Below are 19958 nucleotides of genomic sequence, written 5' to 3' on the forward strand. Positions count from 1 at the left end.
CGTGCCTGTTTGCTGGTCTGGTAACCCCAGTTATTCCTGGCACGTGGTAGACCTCAAATAAACGTGTGATGCGGGAAGGCAGCGCGGCCCACCCTCCTCTGCCTCCCCCTGCGCTTCCCGAGTTCGAAGGCCAGGTCCGGGCGGACGAGGCGAGAGCGGGGCTCTCCGGGGGTGCGGGCGAGGCGCAGCAAGCCTCGTTTTCCTGTTTGGAGAAGGACCCGGTCATTTTTATAGAAGGCTCCTGGAAGGGGGCCTGCGGGGCTAAGCCTGCTGTGCCAGACAGAAGCCTGGAGGGGAAAGGAAGCGTGTGGTCCCACGCAGAGGAGACTCTGCTCTGAGTTTGGAAGTCCCGTCCAGACCCTACGGCCCAGAGAGCGCTCTGCCTGGCAATATCGGAGGGAAGGAAAGGGAATTCCTCGCCCAGCCGCCCGGGGCTGGCCTTTGCAGCTGCGCCGACTGTGATCACCTCCCAGAACTCGGGTACTATGCCGACTACCCCTCGACCAGGCCTTTGAGGAAAGGCGCGCGCCCACCCGGGCAGAGCCCCCTCGGTCATGCCCGAGACACCTTAGACACAGGACCGGTGTGTGCGCAGCCTGCTGAACAAGGATTTGAAGATATCACAAGGCCCCACTTCGCAGAAAGGGGAAACTTGAAAGTCCAACTTCTCATCTCAAGAGCCCTACAGGCCACATGTCTCAGGGTAAGTCCCCGCCTGGGCTTTAGGCCGGGTCCCACCTCCGTGCCGAGGTGAGGTGGGCTCCTTACAGTAATGTAGTACTGTTCCCAGCTCCTCTCCACCGCCCACCCTCTGGCCTGGGATCCCTAAACTTTAAAACCCCCTAAACCAGGGGTCCCCAACCTTTTGGGCCAGGGCCCGGTTTTGTGGAAGGGAATTTTTGCATGGACGGGGGGGGGGTTGCTTGGGGATGAAACTGTTCCCCCTCAGGTCACCAGGCATTCGATTCTCCTAAGGAGCCCGCAACCTGGATCCCGCATTCACAACAGAGTTCCGGCTCCTATGAGAATCCAGCACCTGCTGATCTGACAGGAGGCAGAGCTCAGGGGTAATGCGAGCAAGGAGGAGTGGCTGTAACTACAGATAAAGCTTCCCCTGACTTGCCCGCAGCTCACCTCCTGCTGCACTGCCCAGCTCCTAACAGGCCAGGACTGGTACTGGGCCATAGCCCAGGGGTTGGGGATCCCTGCCTTAAACGTAAACTCTTTTAGAAAGAAATCTCTATCCAAGTAAGATGCACCTCTGTTTTAACATATGCAGATTCTTGGCACCTCTTTGACTCAAACTTCCACTTCCTGGCTAGGCTTCCTGCCCCATTTGTGGGCCATCAGTCACTAAAAGCAGTTCACCAACATGAAATTTGCTGGATGGCCAATTATTTAAATTATGGAGACACTTCCTAGCACCCCCATCCCCCAAATTTTAGTTGCACCTTTGACCCTGCAGACCTGTGTTTACCTCAGCCTGTGTGTGTGCGTTAAAAAATAGTTGTGAAGACCTGTCCTGAACCAGGTTTATTGGGTGGCTCTGGACACAGACAAAGGCAGGAGTGGAGATGAAACACATCTTTAAAAAATCCTTGACTGGGGCCAGGCACGGTGGCTCACACCTGTAATCCTAGCACTTTGGGAGGCCAAGGCTGGCGAATTGCTTGGGCCTGGGAGTTCTAAACCAGCCTGGGCAACATGGCAAAACCCCATCTCTACAAAAAAATGCGAAAATTAGCCAGGTGCAGAGGTGCACCCCTGTAGTCCCAGCTACTTGGAAGGCTGGGGTGGGAGAATTGCTTGAGCCTAGGAGGTGGAGGGGGATTGCAGTGAGCCAAGATTACACCACTGCACTCCAGTCTGGGTGACAGAGCAAGACCCTGTCTCAAAGACAAACAAACAAACAAACAAAAATTCAATAATTCAGATTGGTTGTTTAGCAAATTGATATTCGGTGGTTTAGCTTTTACCATATTTGGCTTTTGGCTATCTGGTCATTCTGTGAATTGACTTTTGGTGAACTAGTCAGCACTTTTCCCAAATGAATCTAAAGGCAAATTGTGCTGGCCAGTCCTCCATGTAAAAATGGCTACAACTTTAAAATATTTTCTGATTTTCATTATTATTTCTTTTTCTATCCGTGAGGTTATTTAAAAGTACTTTTTAATTTCCAAATGAGAATCTTTTTTATGAGTTATCATTTTGTTTTTGAGTTTTGCCTTATGGTCAGAGAATGTAGTATGTGATGTTGATTTTTTAGAATTTTCTGAGACTGCTTTGTGGCCAAGTGTGCAACAGATGTTTGAAAATGTTCCATGTTTGCCTGAAAGAGGACATATATTCTAATGTTGGTGTAGAATCTAGTTAGAGCTATAAAATCAAGCTTATCAGTCATGTTTATGCCTTCTATAGCTTATCATCTTTTTGCCTTTGGAACTATCAGTTACTAAAGAGGTGTTAAAGTCTCATATCAAGTTTGTGCATTTGTCAATTTCTCCCTGAATTTGTGAGAATTTTTGCTTCATGTATTTGGAAGCTATGTGCTTACAAATTTAGAATTGTAGTATTTTCCTGGAGAATTGTTCATTTTATTATTAGAAAGTAACACTCTCCCTAATAATAGTCTTTGTCTATAATCCATTTTGTTTGATATTGCTGCAGCTACACTAACTTTATTTTGGCGAGTGTTTCTTTGATATATCTTTTCCTGTCCTTTTACTTTCAAACTTTGTGTATATTTACTTTCAGATGTGTGTCACATAACAGCATGTAGCTAGATTTTGTTGTTGCTGCTGAATCCAATATGACAGTCTCTATCATAATCATTAATCTACTGATTTGAAAGTTATGCTTTCCTTTTCTATTCGTTTAGGGGTTAGTCTGTAACTTTACACACATATTTGGTTTAATAGAATCTAATATTAATGACTATTTCTGATCTTCTCCCAAATGATAGAAAGCTTTTTGAATATGAGTTTAATCACACTATTCCCCTTCTGTCTTGTGTGTAATTATTGTTCTTTTTAGTTACATCTTGTTTTTAAGACTCTCTCCTGACATTTAAAGTAATTGTTTTTGTTTTATACAATCTATGCTGTTTGGATTTACCAGTGTGCTCACCACTATCTTTGTTCACTCTTTTTTCTTGCTTCTTTCTTCTTCCTTCTGGGTTCAATGTTCTTCCTGAAGCACAACTTTTAAAATTTCTTTCAGCAAGGATATTTTAGAAGTAGATACTTTCAGTTATATAAAATGTCTTACATTTTTCTCACTCCTGAATGATAGTTTAGCTAGGGAGAGAACTGTTTCACACTTTAAATATTTTGTTCCATTGTCTCCTGACTTTCATTGTTGCTGTTGAAAAGTCTGCTGTCAGTCTAATTATTCCTTTACATATGATTTAACTTCTCTGGCTTCATTTAAGATAATCTCTTTGGCCGGGCTTGGTGGCTCACATGTGTAATCCTAGCATTTTGGGAGGCTGAAGCGGGAGGATCAGCTGAGGTCAGGAGTTTGAGACCAGCCTGACCAACTGGAGAAACCCTGACTCTAGTAAAAATACAAACAAATTAGCCAGGCATGGTGGTGCATGCCTGTAACCCCAGCTACTCGGGAGGCTGAGGCAGGAGAATCGCTTGAACCCAGGAGGCAGAAGTTGCAGTGAGCAGAGATCACATCATTGCACTCTAGCCTGGGCAACAAGAGCGAAACTCCGTCTAAAAAAACATCTCTTTATCTGTGGTATCATGAAGTTTCGCTGCAATGTGACTAGGTATGGATCTTTTATTTATCTTTCTTGGAACTCATGAGTCCTAAATCTGAGGTGTCACATCTTTGTACAAGTCTGGAAAATTCTCAGCTATTATATCTTTTAATATTGCCTCTTCCCAGGCTGAGCATGGTGGCTCACGCCTGTAATCCCAGCACTTTGGGAGACCACAGTGGGCAGATCACCTAAGGTCAGGAGTTCAAGACCAGTCTGGCTAATATGGTGAAACCCTGTTTCTACTGAAAATGCAAAAAATTGACCAGGCATAGCGGCGCATGCCTCCAATCCCAGCTGTTCAGGAGGCTGAGGCAGGAGAGTTGCTTGAACCCAGGAGGCAGAGATTGCAGTGAGCTGAGATTGCACCACTGCACTCCAGCCTGGGTGACAAAGCGAGACTCTGTCTCAAAAAATAAATAAATAAATAAAAGTGAAATGAATATTGTCTCTTTTCCATTACACTTTCTTCTTGTGGAATTTGTATTTGACATTTGTTGGACCCCTTTATTCTGCACCATCTCTTTTAGTTACTCTTTCATATTTTTCATTTTTTTAGGCCTTTGTGCTTCATTCCTAGTAATTTTTAAAAGATTTACATTCTTTCATTCCTAAATCTCTCTTTAGCTTTGCCTAATGTGTGTTTAATGTTAATTAAATGATCAGTTTTAGTGACTGCACTTTTCATGTTAGATGTATCTGCTTTATCTTTAAAAAAATCATAGGTGTCCATGCTTTCAATTCCTCATGTCTTTAAGATTTTTAACTACCCTTACTTTATAGGATCTGTCTGGTAACTCTATGGCCTGACTTTATGACTTTATTTTGTTTGGTGGTTCTCACTCATAATAGGCTGGTTCCTTGTATATTTATTACTTTGAATTGTAAGGCCATCTTAAGCCAGGCTTTATCAGTAGGGATCCTGTGCAGTCTGGCTTGAGGGTATGTCCTTGTTTGATACTCTAGAATCATTGTTAGCCTGAGTACTTTTTTTTTTTTTTTTTTTTTTTTGAGACGAAGTTTCACTCTTGTTGCCCAGGCTGGAGCACAATGGCACAAACTCGGCTCACTGCAACCTTTGCCTCCAGGGTTCAAATGATCCTCCCACCTCAGCCTCCTGAGTAGCTGGGATTACAGGTGCCCACCACCACACCTGGCTAATTTTTGTATATTTAGTAGAGATGGGGTTTCACCATGTTGACCAGGCTGGTCTTGAACTTCTGACCTCAGATGATCCACCCACTTCGGCCTCCCAAAGTGCTGGGATTACAGGTGTGAGCCACCAGGGGATACTCTAGAATCATTGTTAGCCTGAGTACTTTTTATGTTAACTTTCAGGTTGAGGAATTTCTGAACCATGTAGGTAGTATAAATTCAAAGCCCTAACAAGTGTGAAGGTAGATGTATGGTTATGGATTCTCAGGGGCGATGCCCTCTGCCTCCCCAGAAAGAGAAAAATGTCCTGTGTTCTTATGCTAGTGGATGCCTTTTTTTTTTTTTCCCCAATGCTTTTACTAATATTATGGCTCTCTAAGAGTTTGACTTGGTACAAGAGAAGGTAGACTCAGGTCTTAGGCCAAATCTCCTGTACCCAGATGGCTGTGTAAACTGAAGCACCTTGGTTAGCTCACCACAACCACCACAGGCATTCCCAGGATCAGCTCATATTTACCTATCTGGGTTTTAGTTCATCCCCCACTGCCACCCCAGAGATAGCCTTCACTGTTATGAGAGCTCAGCTCTATGTAAGAATATATATTTACTGTATCTTGTCTTGCATTTCTGGGTGTTTTGAGGTAGGAGGCGTTTTAGATTATGTAGTTGAGAATCTTAATGGTAACAGAACATTTCATTTAAAAATAGTGCCCCTTCTTTTTTTGTTCATCTATCCTTTTCATTGCTTGGATCATTTCTTCATTGGACTATTTTACTCACCACAGACAGTTCTTACTCATCTCTGTCTTTCCTGTGTGGCATTGAGTAGGAATCAGATGACGAAAGAATGAATGATTCCATGGATGAATGGGTGAGTGAGAACCACTGCTCTCATGTCAGTAGGTATTGTGAAGATAGAGCACGGCCAGAGAGCCCAGGCCTCTGTTGGGAAGGTGGACTGGGGCAGTGTTATGTTTGTGCTAGCTTGCAGCAGACAGCCATTTGTTAGCTCACCTTCCCAACTCCATGTTCATCATCTCATATTTGTAGCTTGAAATTTGCCGTGGTGGGATTATTTTTCACTCTGTGAAATTGGAAAACACTACAAATCACCCCCCTCAGAGCTGGTCGTTAAACATTTACCTGCACTTCACTGATTTGGGGTCATGAAAACGTGTAGAAAAAGTGAAACAAAACCAGGCAAGGTAGAACAAAGCCTTTGGTAAGTGAAAAAGTCCAAGTTCAAGGAATTGATCACTCTGAGACTGTGATGCTCAGTGACAGGGTTTTAAGTTGCTCCTGGCTTTTTCCCAGATTTAGGGAGGCTCAGTATCCTGAGATTTAAGATTGGAGAAGGGTGCTGAATCTTCAACACCAGCTCCGGAGAGTAAAATAAGAAGACAGCAGGGGGCACCTGGATTTGAACCAGGGACCTCTTGATCTGCAGTCAAATGCTCTACCCCTGAGCTATACCCCCTGGCAGAAGTGTGAGCCTAAGCAAGACCTTTTATATCTGTGCAGTCATGCCCAACATTCCTATAAAATTTTACTACAGATGCTCATTCCAGCTGGGCCTCCTCAAAGCTGCCAAACCTCCCTAACTACAATTTTATCTCCCTGATGCAAAACAAGTGACAGTTCCCCTTCCTGTAGCAGCTTCCTTGTACTTTCAGGAAGAGGACTGACACTGGCATTTAGAACTGGAAGGGCTTTCAGAGTCACTCGTCTGTGCCCTTCACAGTGCACATTTGACAATAGAGTTTCAACATTAATGTTCTTCCCAGGCACACACACTCCTTGTTGACTCTTTCTGACTTTGAGTTCAGGACCCTGTTACTAAAAGAGACTCTTTTATGTTCTCTTGTCCCTGTCTTCTATTGGCTTAAAAATGGTAAAGACTTCATAGACAGAGTCATATGAATAGATTTATACACACCCAAGACCATGGAGGGGCTAGAATATGTTCTTAGAAGATCAGAAATGTACTACATGGGAAGCACTTTCTATAAGGAAAAGCTAATGGGGAACTCCAGGATTTGAACTGGTGCATGAACTGCACCCCTGGAGCCAGTCCTCACACTCCATGACCCAGCCCCAGGGATCAGCCAGAGCAGGTGGTGGGCACCAGGGTTTAAACCATGGACCATGACAAGCTGCTTGTCCTCTGACTATGCTGTAGTTCAGTGACTTCTTATTTTGGAGAGGCATAGGATACAGAGAACTGAGGCTTAGGGAATGGAACTGGCAGGAGAGGGGGGCATTCCAGAGGATGGGTGTGTACAGGAGGAACTGGGCTGGAGGAGAGCAGACCTGGCCAGGCACTAGGAGTGCGGATGCTACCTCTGCAGGTGGCATACAGGGGCAGTACCGCTGAGGGCAGGCGAGGCTCACTCCCAGGTGTCTGGCTTGGGGATTTGGAGAGTTAGCAGTGCCAATCACTGACGCAGCACTTAGGAGGAATAGGAGGAGGGGGAAGGGGCAAGGGAGGAAGGAGAGGAGGAGAGGGAGGAAGGGAAGAGAGAAGTAGAGGAGAGGGAGAGAATAGGGAAGAGGAAGAAGAGGGGAGAAAGAGAAGCAGGGAGGGGAAGGAGAGGGGAGGGAAGGAATAAGAGGAAAGGGAGAAGACAGAGGAGGGAGGAGGAGGAGGAATTTGAGTGTGGACTTCCTGCATGTGAGTTTTCTGCAAGAACCATGGAATGAGAAGAAGAGAGTTTTGTTTTACATGGGCAGAGGAAAGAGTGGCCAGCCAGGCAGGAGGAGGAGGGGGAAGGAGCAGTGTCCTGAAAGCAAAGGGAGGAGAAGAGAGTTCTAAAAAGAAGGAGGAAGGGGACAATAATAATTTAAAAAACATAATAGGCCATGCACAGTGGCTCATGCCTGTAATCCCAGCACTTTGGGAGGCCAAGGTGGGTAGGTCACCTGAGATCAGGAGTTCAAGACCAGCCTGGCCAACATGGTGAAACCCTGTCACTACTAAAAATACAAAAATTAGCTGGGCATGGTGGCGCATGCCTGTAATCCCAGCTACTCAGCAGGCTGAGGCAGGAGAATCACTTAAACCCAGGAGGCGGAGGTTGCAGTGAGCCGAGACCATGCCACTGCACTTCAGCCTGGGTGACAGATTGAGACTGTGTCTCAAAAAAAAAAAAAAAAAGACTACTAATAACACCTCTTACACAATGCATATTCTGTGCCAGGCATTGGTCTAAGTGTTTATATATATTTATTGGCAACTGAATAGTATCATTGGAAGGCAGTTTTGGTAGAAGATAGCAGGCGGGCAGGGAAGACAGCTGGCCTGGAGTTGAGGAATGAATGGAATTGACAGAGTTGTGAAGACAGAGCTGGGTGAGCAGACTTTTCTTCCAGGGGCTTGATAGTAAGTGTTTCGGCTCGGTGGCCCAGATGGTCTCTGTCGCAACTGCTCAGCTCTGCTGTTGTTTGAGAACAGCTATAGACAATAAGTAAATGAATGAGTGTGGCTGTGTTTCAGTAAAACTTTATTTACAAAAACAGAAAGCAGGCAGGATTTGGCTGTGGGCTATCTTTTCCTGACCTCTGAAATAGAGCACACCTTGATGAAGAAACGTCTGGGCTGGGTGCAGTGGCTCAAGCCTGTCATCCCATCACTTTGGAGGGCCAAGGCAGGATTGCTTGAGACCAGGAGTTTGAGACCAGGCTAGGCAATGTAGCAAGACCCCACCTCTACAAAAATAAAGATGAAAAATTTAGCCAGGCATGGTGGTATGCACCTGTAGTCCTGGCTACTTGGGAGGCTGAGGCAGGAGGATCGCTTGAGCCTAGGAGTTCGAGGCTATAGTGAGCCGTGATTGCACTACTGCACTCCAGCCTGGGTAACAGAGCGAGACCCTGTCTCTAAACAAAATTAAAAGTTAAAATAAATAAATAAAAAGAGTGCCTGGGAAAGGAAAGAGAAAAAGGGACACAGGTTAAAGAAAGGGTATGTGTCTATTTGAGAAAAAGAGGGGAAACATCACAAAGAGTTAAATCCCAGTAGAGGGCTGAGCAGGGCAAAGTCCCAGAGCCCTTGCTAGGGGTGCAGTGGTCAGGACCAGAAGATTACTTGGGGCTCTGTCTTCATCCAAACTCATGCAGGCCAGCAGGAGATGAGGTGGTGATGTCGCCTCACTGTGCCAGCCCCAGCCTCTTAGCATCACGGTAGACAAAGTCAAGTTTATTCACCCCTGCATTGAGGGAGAGTGTGCACCAAGGAACCCCGGGGGGCTTCATCAAACAAACAAACAGGCTTTGGGGCAAGGCTGGAGGCTTGGGGAAATTTCAGTGAAGCGGACTCTAAGCAAAGCAAGGCTGTGGCTGTGGAGATGGGCCTTGGGTGTGGGCTGCACCGTGGGCCTGGGCTTCTGTTTCCCAGATACTACACCTTGAAATAGACATGAGATGCTGTGTCCAGAAGCCTCTTATCTGAAGTTTTGTACATGGGTCAGAAGTTGAGGCTGCTTCTCTGCCTCAAAGCAACTTGTGTCCTCCAGGCAAAAGAGTACTATTTCAGCTCTAGAGGTTGGAAAAGGAAGGGAAACACATTCTCCCCTGGAGCCTTTGGAGGGTGTATGTCCCCACTGACACCTTGATTTCAGACCACTGAAATTGATTTTGGATTCCAGGTCTCCAGAACTGTATGAGAATAAATTTGAGTTGTTTTAATCTAAACAATTTTTAAGTGCGCTGTTTCATTTTTCCTGATAATATTTCAAAGTTTCTGACACTCTATGGTTTTAGAGAACAAGATTTCTCAGCAATTAAGAAAATAGTAATCTCTCAAAGGAGACTGTCGTGACGTTTTAGAGCTGCGGTGTGTCCAGGAAAGACCGTCTTTTCTGTGACTTTATAGCTGTCTTTAGTCCCACCCAGTGTTATTTGAGCATGTTTTTATTCTCTCTCTTAGCTCAGTTTTACTTTCTCAGCCACCTTTTGTGAATAAAAATAGCAAGTAAACAAGGTGGATGTGACTTTGAACCAGGGACCTCTGGCTCTGCAGCCGAATGCTGCCCGAAGATATAACCCCTTGCATATTAACATACTTAATTGGCACCTTTTAGCTCTTGGCGCCACATCCAAGACTCCGCTGCTGCTTCCGCATGTCCCAGCAGGGGGCGGGCCTTCCATGTAGGGATGTTCAAGTCCTACCCCCAGTACCTGTGAGTGTGACCTAGTTAGAATGAGGGTCTTCGCAGATGTAATCAAGTTGAGTCACACAGGATTAGGTGGGCCCTAATATGACTAATATCCTTATAAGAAGAGATGTTAAGAGCTGGGTGTGGTGGCTCATGCCTGTAATCCCAGTAGGAGGCCGAGGCAGGCGGATCACCTGAGGTCAGGAATTCAAGACCAGCCTGACCAACATGGTGAAACGCTGTCTTTAGTAAAAATACAAAAATTAACCAGACGTGGTGGTGCGTGCTTATAATCCCAGCTACTGGGGGACTGAGGCAGGAGAATCGCTTGAACCTGTGACGCAGAGGTTGCAGTGAGCCGAGACCATGCCACTGCACCACTCCAGCCTGGGCGACAGATCAAGACTCTGTCTCAAAAACAAAAAACAAAAACAAAAACAAACCAACAACAACAAAAAAAAACAAAGTCAAAGTCATCCATGTTTTTCTAGAACTGACCTGGAAAGGGATCCTCCACTGCGGGGACACAGGTGTGCAGTCAGTGTCAGGGGAAGTATTATTATGGGGCAGAGGACTCTCTAGCAACGCGACCAGCCCCCAGCCCTCTACCCTACTCCAGCCCCCTCCTCCTCATCTCTCACTCTCACAGGAAGCAGTGCTTGACCTTGCCTTCTATGTCAGAAAAAGTAAGGAGCCACTTGGCCTGACCTCCTTCATTTCTTTAACTAACATTTCAGTGTATGTCATGCTCCAGACATTGTGCTAGATGCTGGGATACAGCAATGACCAGATTAAACTGGTTTTGGCCTCTGCTCCCTCAACGCCTCACGCCATCAAAAGACTCCCTGTCTTTCCCCATCCACACTCCATCTTCCCTCCCCTCTACTGTCCTTTCTTTCCTAAAGGTCGCCCCTCTCTCATGCTGTTGCTTCTATGCACACCAGCTCCTGACTTTAGCTCCTGGTTCCGCAAACCTCCTCCTAGCTCTCTCTCCTCTATCTTCAATGCCTCTTTCTCCATAGAAATGCGCTAAGGCAGATTCATCTCACGCAAGGAATGAACTGTGCTGCAAGTAACAAAATTAACCTGAGGGTAGCGGAACCCAAAAGGGAGAATTTATTGAGAAAGTTCGGGCAGAAATGCAGCCTCCATTTCTCTGACTGTAGAGAAGAGACATGCTTGGCAGGGGCCAGGAGTGGATGCTACTGTATTCCAGGAATAGCAAAAGTGATTATAAATCAGTTTTCCCCAGGAAGATGATAAATCAGGTATGAAGTTAATGATAGAGATCAAGTTGAGACAGAAAGACAGAGCAAACTGGTGATTGTTGCATTTCAGATGAACAGTGCAGCTGATCTCTTATGATCTGTGGGTCCAGTAACAAATACTTTGCTTAATTCTGGATGAAATTATTGATGAGCAGAGTCTGAACCAGATGCAAGGAAAGTGCTTCTGAACTCCTTGTTCTGCTCATCACTGACAACCTCTGCTCTGGAGAAGATACTTTCCAGGTGATTCATGCTTATCCGATGAGGTACGTTGATGTTAGAAAAAGTGTGTGGGTATCAGTTTCACCAGGCCCAGCTGGGTGCAGCCACCAAGGGCAGTGCCACACAGGAGAGCCTGCTCCTAAATGTTAATCCACCCACTGTTTCATTTGCAGAGAAAATATGTTTCTTGATCACTGTGGAAGAAAATAGTGAAAACTGGCACTGACAAAATGGCAGCCTAGGCTGTCATTGTTGGACCTAGGCATCCCTGCCATCTCTAAACATATATTGTTTTCACCTCCTGGCCAAAGCAACAGGGAAAGAGTACAGGATTCTGCTTTTTGATGTGTGCTGGCCACTAATGATGGCAGCAGTGGCCCGTCTGGAGCAGCTGCTGCAAAGACACCAACTGCAGCGGGATAGGCGCAGCCCAGGTGTGCACTCTGCAGAGCCTGTGTGTGTGGGGGAGGTGGGGGGGCAGGAACAGGTGGGAGCCCTGCCTCCTACTGAGTTGACGGGGTGGGAGCCCCACCTTCCCAGGTACAGGGGCAGCCACCCAGCCAGGGCTCTGGACCTAGGCATCCCTGCGGTCTTAGGGGCCCAGGAAACCCATGTTCCCTCAGGCTTGAAAGTGCCTACCTCCATTCCCAGGCCTCTCCCCGTTCCCAGTGCCTGCTGCTCCAGTGCAGAGCAAAGTTGTGGCTGAGCCTGGGCACTGTCATGACCCAGCTGGGTGTGTGTGCATGTACTTGGGGTGGTGCTGACATGCCAGCTCCTTGCTGCCTCAGCCCCCTCCAGACTTTGGACACTGAGAAGCACAGCACGGAGACTGGGGGTGGCTCAGTGTGGGCCTGTCAGGTGCCCTTGGCATGAACAGCCTGGGTGCCATGGATGGCATGTCTATGGCAGGAGGCAGACAGGTTTTTGGGTAGAAAGGGGCAGGTCCTCGCCCACCATCAAGTCAGGGATGGCCTGAAGCCTGGGGGCCAGGCTGTCAGTTCTGAGTGCAGCCCTCGGCAGAGAGTGAGAACTTATGGTGCTTTCCTGGGCCACCCATGGTCACCCATGGACCAGTCAGCACATACTTCCTCCCTTCTGAACCCATGAAAACGCTGGACTCAGCCAGACTTGGACAGATGGCCAGACTACCCACTACAGGAAGGAGCTACGCACTTCGGGTCTTCATTGAGCTGTTCTCTCGCTCAAGGAAACTCTTTTCTACCTTGCTCACCCTCCAGTTGTCCATGTACCTCAATCTTCCTGGACGTGGGACAAGAACTGGGGACCCACCAAATGGCAAGACTGAAAGAGCTGTGACGCAAACAGGGCTGAAACAGACACAAACATGGCTGAAACAGACACAAGCAGGGCTGAAACATGCCTTCCGGCTCGCCAGTTCGCAGGCAACAGGAGAGAAGAGCGGTGGCCCTTAAGGGAGCTCAGACCTAGGGGCTCCCAGAACCAGGGCTGTAACACCCTTTTTGGGGCTCTGTGGCTTATGGCATCTCCAAGCTTTTGGGTGCCATGGCGTTTCCCCTGTCCAGACAACAGTGCCCCAAGTAGAAGCTGCTTGCCATACGTCTGGTCCAACTGCAACCTTGCGTGGAACCAGAGCTGGTGCCTGTGCTGGTGCCTGGAGCTGCCCACTGCCACAGCAGCTGGCGTGCCTGGCTGTGCACAGTGGCCAGACTCCACACTCACTTGCTCACCTACCCCTGGCCACTCCGCGCCTGGATCGCCTTTGGAGGCATGGGATCCAGGGCAGTAGTATGGGCTGAGTGCAGCCTGCTGGGCCGAGTGGCCCGAGCCACGGGCCACAGAGGTTTCTGGTTGGGGAACTGGCACGGAAAAAAATCCTGTGTCACTAAGAGTGCTTTCACGAGTGTTTGAAATGAGAGAGGAGATGAAAATGTTTCTTCAAAATGCTGATAAGGACCATTTCTGTGACATGGAGAGGCATGGCTCAAGAGGAATATCTCAGGCATACATGTATTTTGAATACCCAGAATTTATCACACCAGGGCTTCGGTACCATACTTTGTTGTTGTTTGATTAAGAAGACTGTCTGTGGTGCATACAGTTGGATTGTTGAGTATCTAGCTTATTCTCTATGCTTGATGATTTTCTTCATCCGTGGTATAGAAAGGAATCAATGGTGTATTATTTGGCATATTTTGAAACTACATTTGAATGCTACAATTCAGTCTAAAGAAATACCTCCCAGAGTTAAAGAGTGGACTAGAAATTCCTTCACTAGTGTCTCCCATGTTGGAATATTCACCTCTCTAGACTTAAGGACTTGTCAATGTATTATCCGAGTGAATGCTGAGAGCAGTCTTTAGTAAGAAATTTAATTTCTGGGTTCCTTTAATAGGAATATTCAGAACTATCTGCCAGACTCCCCAAACATTTGCTGCCATTCCTTCTGACCTTTAAGTTATGATTCTTGGCTGGGCGTGGTGGGTCACGCCTGTAATCCCAGCACTTTGGGAGGCCGAGACAAGTGGATCACTTGAGGTCAGGAGTTTGAGACCAGCCTGGGCAACATGGCAAAACCCCATCTCTACTAAAAATACAAAAATTCATCAGTCATGGTGGTGCACCCCTGTAGTCCCAGCTATTTAGAAGGCTGAGGCATGAGAATTACTTGAACCCTGGGAGGTGGAGGTTGCAGTGAGCCAAGATCGTGCCACTGCACTCCAGCTTGGGCAACAGAGTGAGACCCTGTCTCCAAAATAAATAAAAAATAAAAGTTTAAAAAGTTATTATTCTTTTTTTTTTTTTTTTTTTTTTTGAGACGGAGTCTCGCTCTGTCCCCCAGGCTGGAGTGCAGTAGCCTGCCACCTTGCCCGGCTAGTTTTTTGTATTTTTTAGTAGAGATGGGGTTTCACCGTGTTAGCCAGGATGGTCTCGATCTCCTGACCTCGTGATCCGCCCATCTCGGCCTCCCAAAGTGCTGGGATTACAGGCTTGAGCCACCGCGCCCGGCCGATTCTTAAGCTTAGTGGAAATAAAGAATATGAAATCAAATAAACAGTTTTGGAAATTTAACCTATGGTTCAATCTAGCTGTCTTTAAGCCAGGTAAAGATAATTTGGTGAAACACTACAAATGATATCTTGCCTCTAACCATTGATAAACAACCATTACTCATTTTAAATATCATATTTTACTTTTTATTTTGATGAAGACAAATTGATTTATCTTTTTAAAAATAGTTTGTGCCTTTTGTGTTGTTTAATTTTAAAAGTTTTTACCCACATTTAGTTATGTAATTCACCCAGAATCTACCTTTTTATATGGTGAGGATTCTAAGTTTTTTTGTTGTGGTGGTGGTGTTGTTTTAGTATGGAAAACTAGTTATTTCAATGTCATTTGTTGAACAATTCAGTATTTTCCCCCACTAGTTTGTAATTCCACTTTCATCATATGTAGGAGGACCATATATTAATCATCCAACCTGAAACTTTTTTTTTTTCCTTTTCTTTTCTTTTTTTTTTTTGTGACTGAGTCTCGCTCTCTTGCCCAGGCTGGAGTGCAGTGGCATGATCTCAGCTCACTGCAACTTCCGCCTCCTGGGTTTAAGTGAGTCTCCTGCCTCAGCCTCCCGAGTATCTTAGATTACAGGCACCCGGCACCATGCCTGGCTAATTTTTGTATTTTTAGTAGAGATGGGGTTTCACCATGTTGGCCAGGTTGGTCTTGAACTCCTGACCTCAAGTGACCCACCCACCTCAGCCTCCCAAAGTGCTAGGATTACAGGCGTGAGCCACCACACCCAACCCCAACCTGAAACTTATAAGAGTGAAAGGGAATGTTATTCACATTTGTGCTGGGACAATAAGCATAAACTGGAACTGTCCCAAGTAAAGCAGGACATACATTCACCCTTTTCCAATACCGAGTTCCCACCTATGCATGGGGCACATTTTCTGTTCCATTTGTTTGTCTGTCTGTTGCTATGCTTCACCAGTTTAAATCCCTTTATAGGTCGCATCATCTGGTAGAACAAGTCCCTAACTTCTTGTTTTCATATCTGAAATTGTCATGGCAAGTCTTAAACCCCTGCTGTTCTTTATTTTATATTGTTTTTTCAAGTTCTACTAAAATCCTTTTTAACTATTGCTTTAATTACATCAAACAAAATAATAAAATTGGAGAGGACTGGCATCTTTATAATATTGAGTTCCTCTTCTGTGAATATGGTATCATCTCCATTAATTCAGGTTTCCTTTATATCCTTCAGTAATATTTTATCATTTTGTCTGTAAAGAGCTTACACATATATTACTTTATTTTTAGTTACCTTATAGTTTTTGTTTTTGTTATTAGTAGGAGTTTTACTGTAATTCATTATTTAGTTGATTACTGCAGGTTTGTGAGGAATGATAGTCATTGTTATAGATCAATTTTGCACTCAGTAATCTTGCTGAACGATGTTGTCCTAATAATTTGTTTATGCTTTAAGTGTTGGCAATCATAATATCTGAAAAAAGAGCAATTGTTCTCTTCAGTCCTTATTCTTTTAATGTATCTTCTTATTGTAGAGGTTAGGATGTCTAATATGATGTTGAATAGTAAGAGTGATGGTGGGCGTCCTTGTTTTTGAATTTAACAGGATAGCTTCTCATGTATTATGTTTGCTATTGGTTCATGGTGAATTCTGCTTATCAGGTGAAGGAAATTTATTGCTATTCTTAATTTGCTATGAGCTTTTTTAAAAAAATAAAATATGAATATATATTGAATGTTATCAAATCCTCATCTATTGAGATCATATAATTATTCTCCTGTAATATATTAATGTGATGGATTACATTAACCAATTTCCTAGTGAAGAAACATCCTTGTATTCCTAGAATAAACCCTCCCTAATAATAAATTATTTCTAAAAAACATTGTTAGGTTTAATTTACTAATATTTATTAAGAAATTTTACATTTAATTTTGTAAGTGGAGTTTATCTGTATCTATATCTGTATGTTCTTGTACAATCTTTGTCTGACTTTGGAGATGATGTTATACTAGCCTTATAAAATAGATTGGGTAGTTCTTTTCCTACCATCTGGGAGAGACAGGAATGATCTGTTTCTTGAAAGTGTGAACAAAAGCTCTCTGAAAAAGGACTTTGGAGGAAACAGATTTTATTCCAGGAACATTTTGCAAACCAGGGAGGCATACCCTCTGATGTAAAATGAAGATGCCTTCCAGAGACCAAAAGGAAGGCTGGGTTTTACACAAAAGTTTCTGCCCAGGTTCTCTGTAAGGTCCGTTTATGCAAATGAAAGGTTGAAACTTGCTAGTTCTGATTGAGGCAGCTGAGTTTTGATTGGTCAATACACCACGACGCCCAGCTAATTTTTTGTATTTTTTGTAGATACAGGGTCCTGTTGTTGCCCAGCTGACTACTGATTGATTGATAAGAGGAATTCTGGTCGGTCAATAGAGCTGAGCTTTGATTGGTTGATACGCCTCAGCCCTGAGTGGCTGAGGCACATGAGCGCTGAAAGTCCCGAAGATAAAAAGATGTGGGCTTTTGGGAGAAAAGCCACAAAGATAAAAGGATGTGGGCTTTTGGGAGAAAAGCCACAAAGATAAAAAGATGTGGGCTTTGGGAGAAAAGCTAAGGGTTTTGCATGACCCCCTAGTCGGCAAATGGTGGCTTGGCTCCGTGTTACATTTAGTTCCAGTTAGCCACTCAGGATCCATCTTGAAGTTTGGCTGTTTCAGGTTCACATTTGATGTTTTTGTTTTTGTTTTGTTTCTTGTTGAGACAGGTCTCACTGTCACCCATACTGAAGTGCAGTGGTGTGATCATGGCTCCCTGTAGCCTCCACCTCTCAGGGCTCAAGCTATCCTCCTGCCTCAGCCTCCAGAGTAGCTGGGACCATAGTGTGTGCCAGCATGCCTGGCTTAAGTTTTTATATTTTTAGTAAATACAGGGTCCTGTTATGTTGCCCAGACTGGTCTTGAACTCCTGGACTCAAGCCATCCACCTCCATCAGTCTCCCCAAGTTTAGGGATTACAGGTGTGAGCCACTGCATCCAGCCCAGGTTCACATTTGTTCACAAAAGTTTTGTAGAAATCATCTGTAAAGCCGTCTTTGTTTTGTCCATTTTTAAATGAAATTTTTGACCATTTATTAAATTTATTTAAAAGATATAAATTTCATCTGAGTACATAAGATGAAATTATGTAACAATTTTATAGTTACACATATTTAATTGTTGTTATAAACTTGTTTATGGTAGCTCGTAATTTGCATTTCTCCATTATCTGTATTTGTATCCCTTTTCCTTTCTTCTTTTTTTTTTTTTTTTTGAGACGGAGTCTTGCTCTGTCACCAGGCTGGAGTGCAGTGGCGCAATCTCGGCTCACTGCAACCTCCGCCTCCTGGGTTCAAGCGATTCTCCTCCCTCAGCCTCTGGAGTAGCTGGGATTACAGGCACGTACCACCATTCCCAGCTACTTTTTTTATTTTTAGTATAGACGAGGTTTCACCATGTTAGCCAGGATGGTCTGGATCTCTTGACCTTGTGATCCACCTGCCTCAGCCTCCTAAAGTGCTGGGATTACAGGCATGAGCCACCACGCTTGGCCTCTTCTTGTTTTTTATTTGTATGTTCTGTCCTTTTCTTGATCAGTTTAGCCAGAGCTTTGTTTAATTTATGATTTGTTTCAATAACTAACTCTTGGATTTGTTCTTCTCTGTTGTTTTCTTGATTTATATCTTTTTTTCTCCTTGTATCTTTTAAATTTCCTTCGTAGTATTTTTAGGCTTTATTGTTATTTTTCTATAATCTTATGTTGAATGATCAGCTCATGAATATTCTTTCATCTTCAAACATATCTATTTGAATGCTGCATTAAAGAAATCTTTTATATACAGTGTTTTGTTATGTTTACATTGTCGTTTTTGGTAGTGTGTTTTTGAACATATGTGGCATTTTTATATTATTAGAGTTTCCTGATGTTTCTGCATTGTGGTCATACAATAGTGATTCCTTAGATGTTTTATTTTTTTTTTGAGATAGGTTATTACTCTGCTGCCCAGGCAGGAGTGCAGTGGTGCACTCACGGCTTACTGCAGCCTGGAACTCCTAGGCTCGAGTGATCCTCCCTCCTCAGCCTCCCAAGTAGCTGGGACTACAGGTACGTGCCACCAAGCCCAGCTAGTTTTTGTGTTTTTGTTGTAGGTCTTGCCATGTTGCCCAGGCTGGTCTCAAACTCCTGGGGTCGAGTGATCCTCCTGCCGTGGCCTCCCAAAGTGCTGGGATTGACTACAGGGTTGCACTACTGTGCCTGGCAGAATTTTTTAAAGACCTATTTTCTATTTTAGTATTTGCTCAGTTTTTGTAAATATTCTGTGAGTGCTTTAACAGTATATTTGCTGTATTTGTTGATTGTGGTTCTCTCTCTCTCGCTCTCTCTTATCTTTCTTGTCCTCTAGAGAGGGCAAGAGAGATTTTAACATATTTATACATATATATTCTTGGTAATTTTATTATTTATTTTTTAAAATATCCTTTAGCTTTACTCATATTTTCACCTATTTGATCTGTTTCTGACAGAGTCATATAGAAATCTCTGATTGGGGATTTATAATGTTTTTGAGTAATTTTGTCAATTTTTGCTTTAGATAGTTCAAGACTTGGCATGATTGTTATACCTTGAAGGATTTTTTTTCTTTTATTATAATGCAAAATCTCTGTTTCCATTAATGATTTTTTTGCTATAAATTTTTATTTCTGATATAAAAATTGTGATATCTTTTCTTGGTCACTCATTTTCAGTTTCTTTATTTTTAACCTTTATTTTTATGTTTTGAGAAAATATCTTGTGAATGGCTAGCTGTGGATGTATTTGAGTTTAATTCGTCAATTTTTTTGTGATTATTAATAGATTTAAACTTATTCCTATCATTTTGCCTTTTTCATTTTCTTTTCTTTTTTCCTTCTTCTACCTTCTCTACCTTCTTCTTCATCCTTCTTACTATTTTGTTTTGGATTACTCCCATCCCTACGGGTTTGTAAGTTATGTATTTTTATTTTACTTTATTTTTTAGTGGTTACCCAGTACTTTTTAATGTGTATACTTAATTTTTCTTTCTTTCTTTCTTTTTTTTTTTTTTGAGAGTGAGTTTCGCTCTTGTTGCCCAGGCTAGAGTGCAATGACCCCATCTCAGCTCACTGCAACCTCCGTCTCCCGGGTTCAAGCGATTCTCCTACTTCAGCCTCCCTAGTAGCTGGCATTACAGGCATGAACCACCACACCCCGCTAATTTTGTATTTTTAGTAGAGATGGGGTTTCTCCATGTTGGTCAAGCTGGTTTAGAACTCCTGACCTCAGGTGATCCACCCACCTCAGCCTCCCAAAGTGCTGGGATTACA

At 44.1% G+C, this 19958-nt stretch overlaps 1 non-coding gene and 1 pseudogene across 1 annotated transcript; one reads left to right on the plus strand and one right to left on the minus strand.

The window, feature by feature from the left end:
* The first annotated feature begins 68 nt into the window (after positions 1 to 68).
* LOC105475000 (zinc finger protein 777-like) overlaps positions 69 to 19958 on the plus strand; it is a 149896-nt pseudogene continuing 130006 nt past the window's right edge.
* TRNAC-GCA (transfer RNA cysteine (anticodon GCA)) lies at positions 6330 to 6401 on the minus strand. The gene has a single exon. It is a non-coding gene; the product is annotated as a tRNA-Cys (tRNA).

Source organism: Macaca nemestrina, chromosome 4 (assembly GCF_043159975.1).
Source record: "Macaca nemestrina isolate mMacNem1 chromosome 4, mMacNem.hap1, whole genome shotgun sequence".
NCBI lineage: Eukaryota > Metazoa > Chordata > Mammalia > Primates > Cercopithecidae > Macaca > Macaca nemestrina.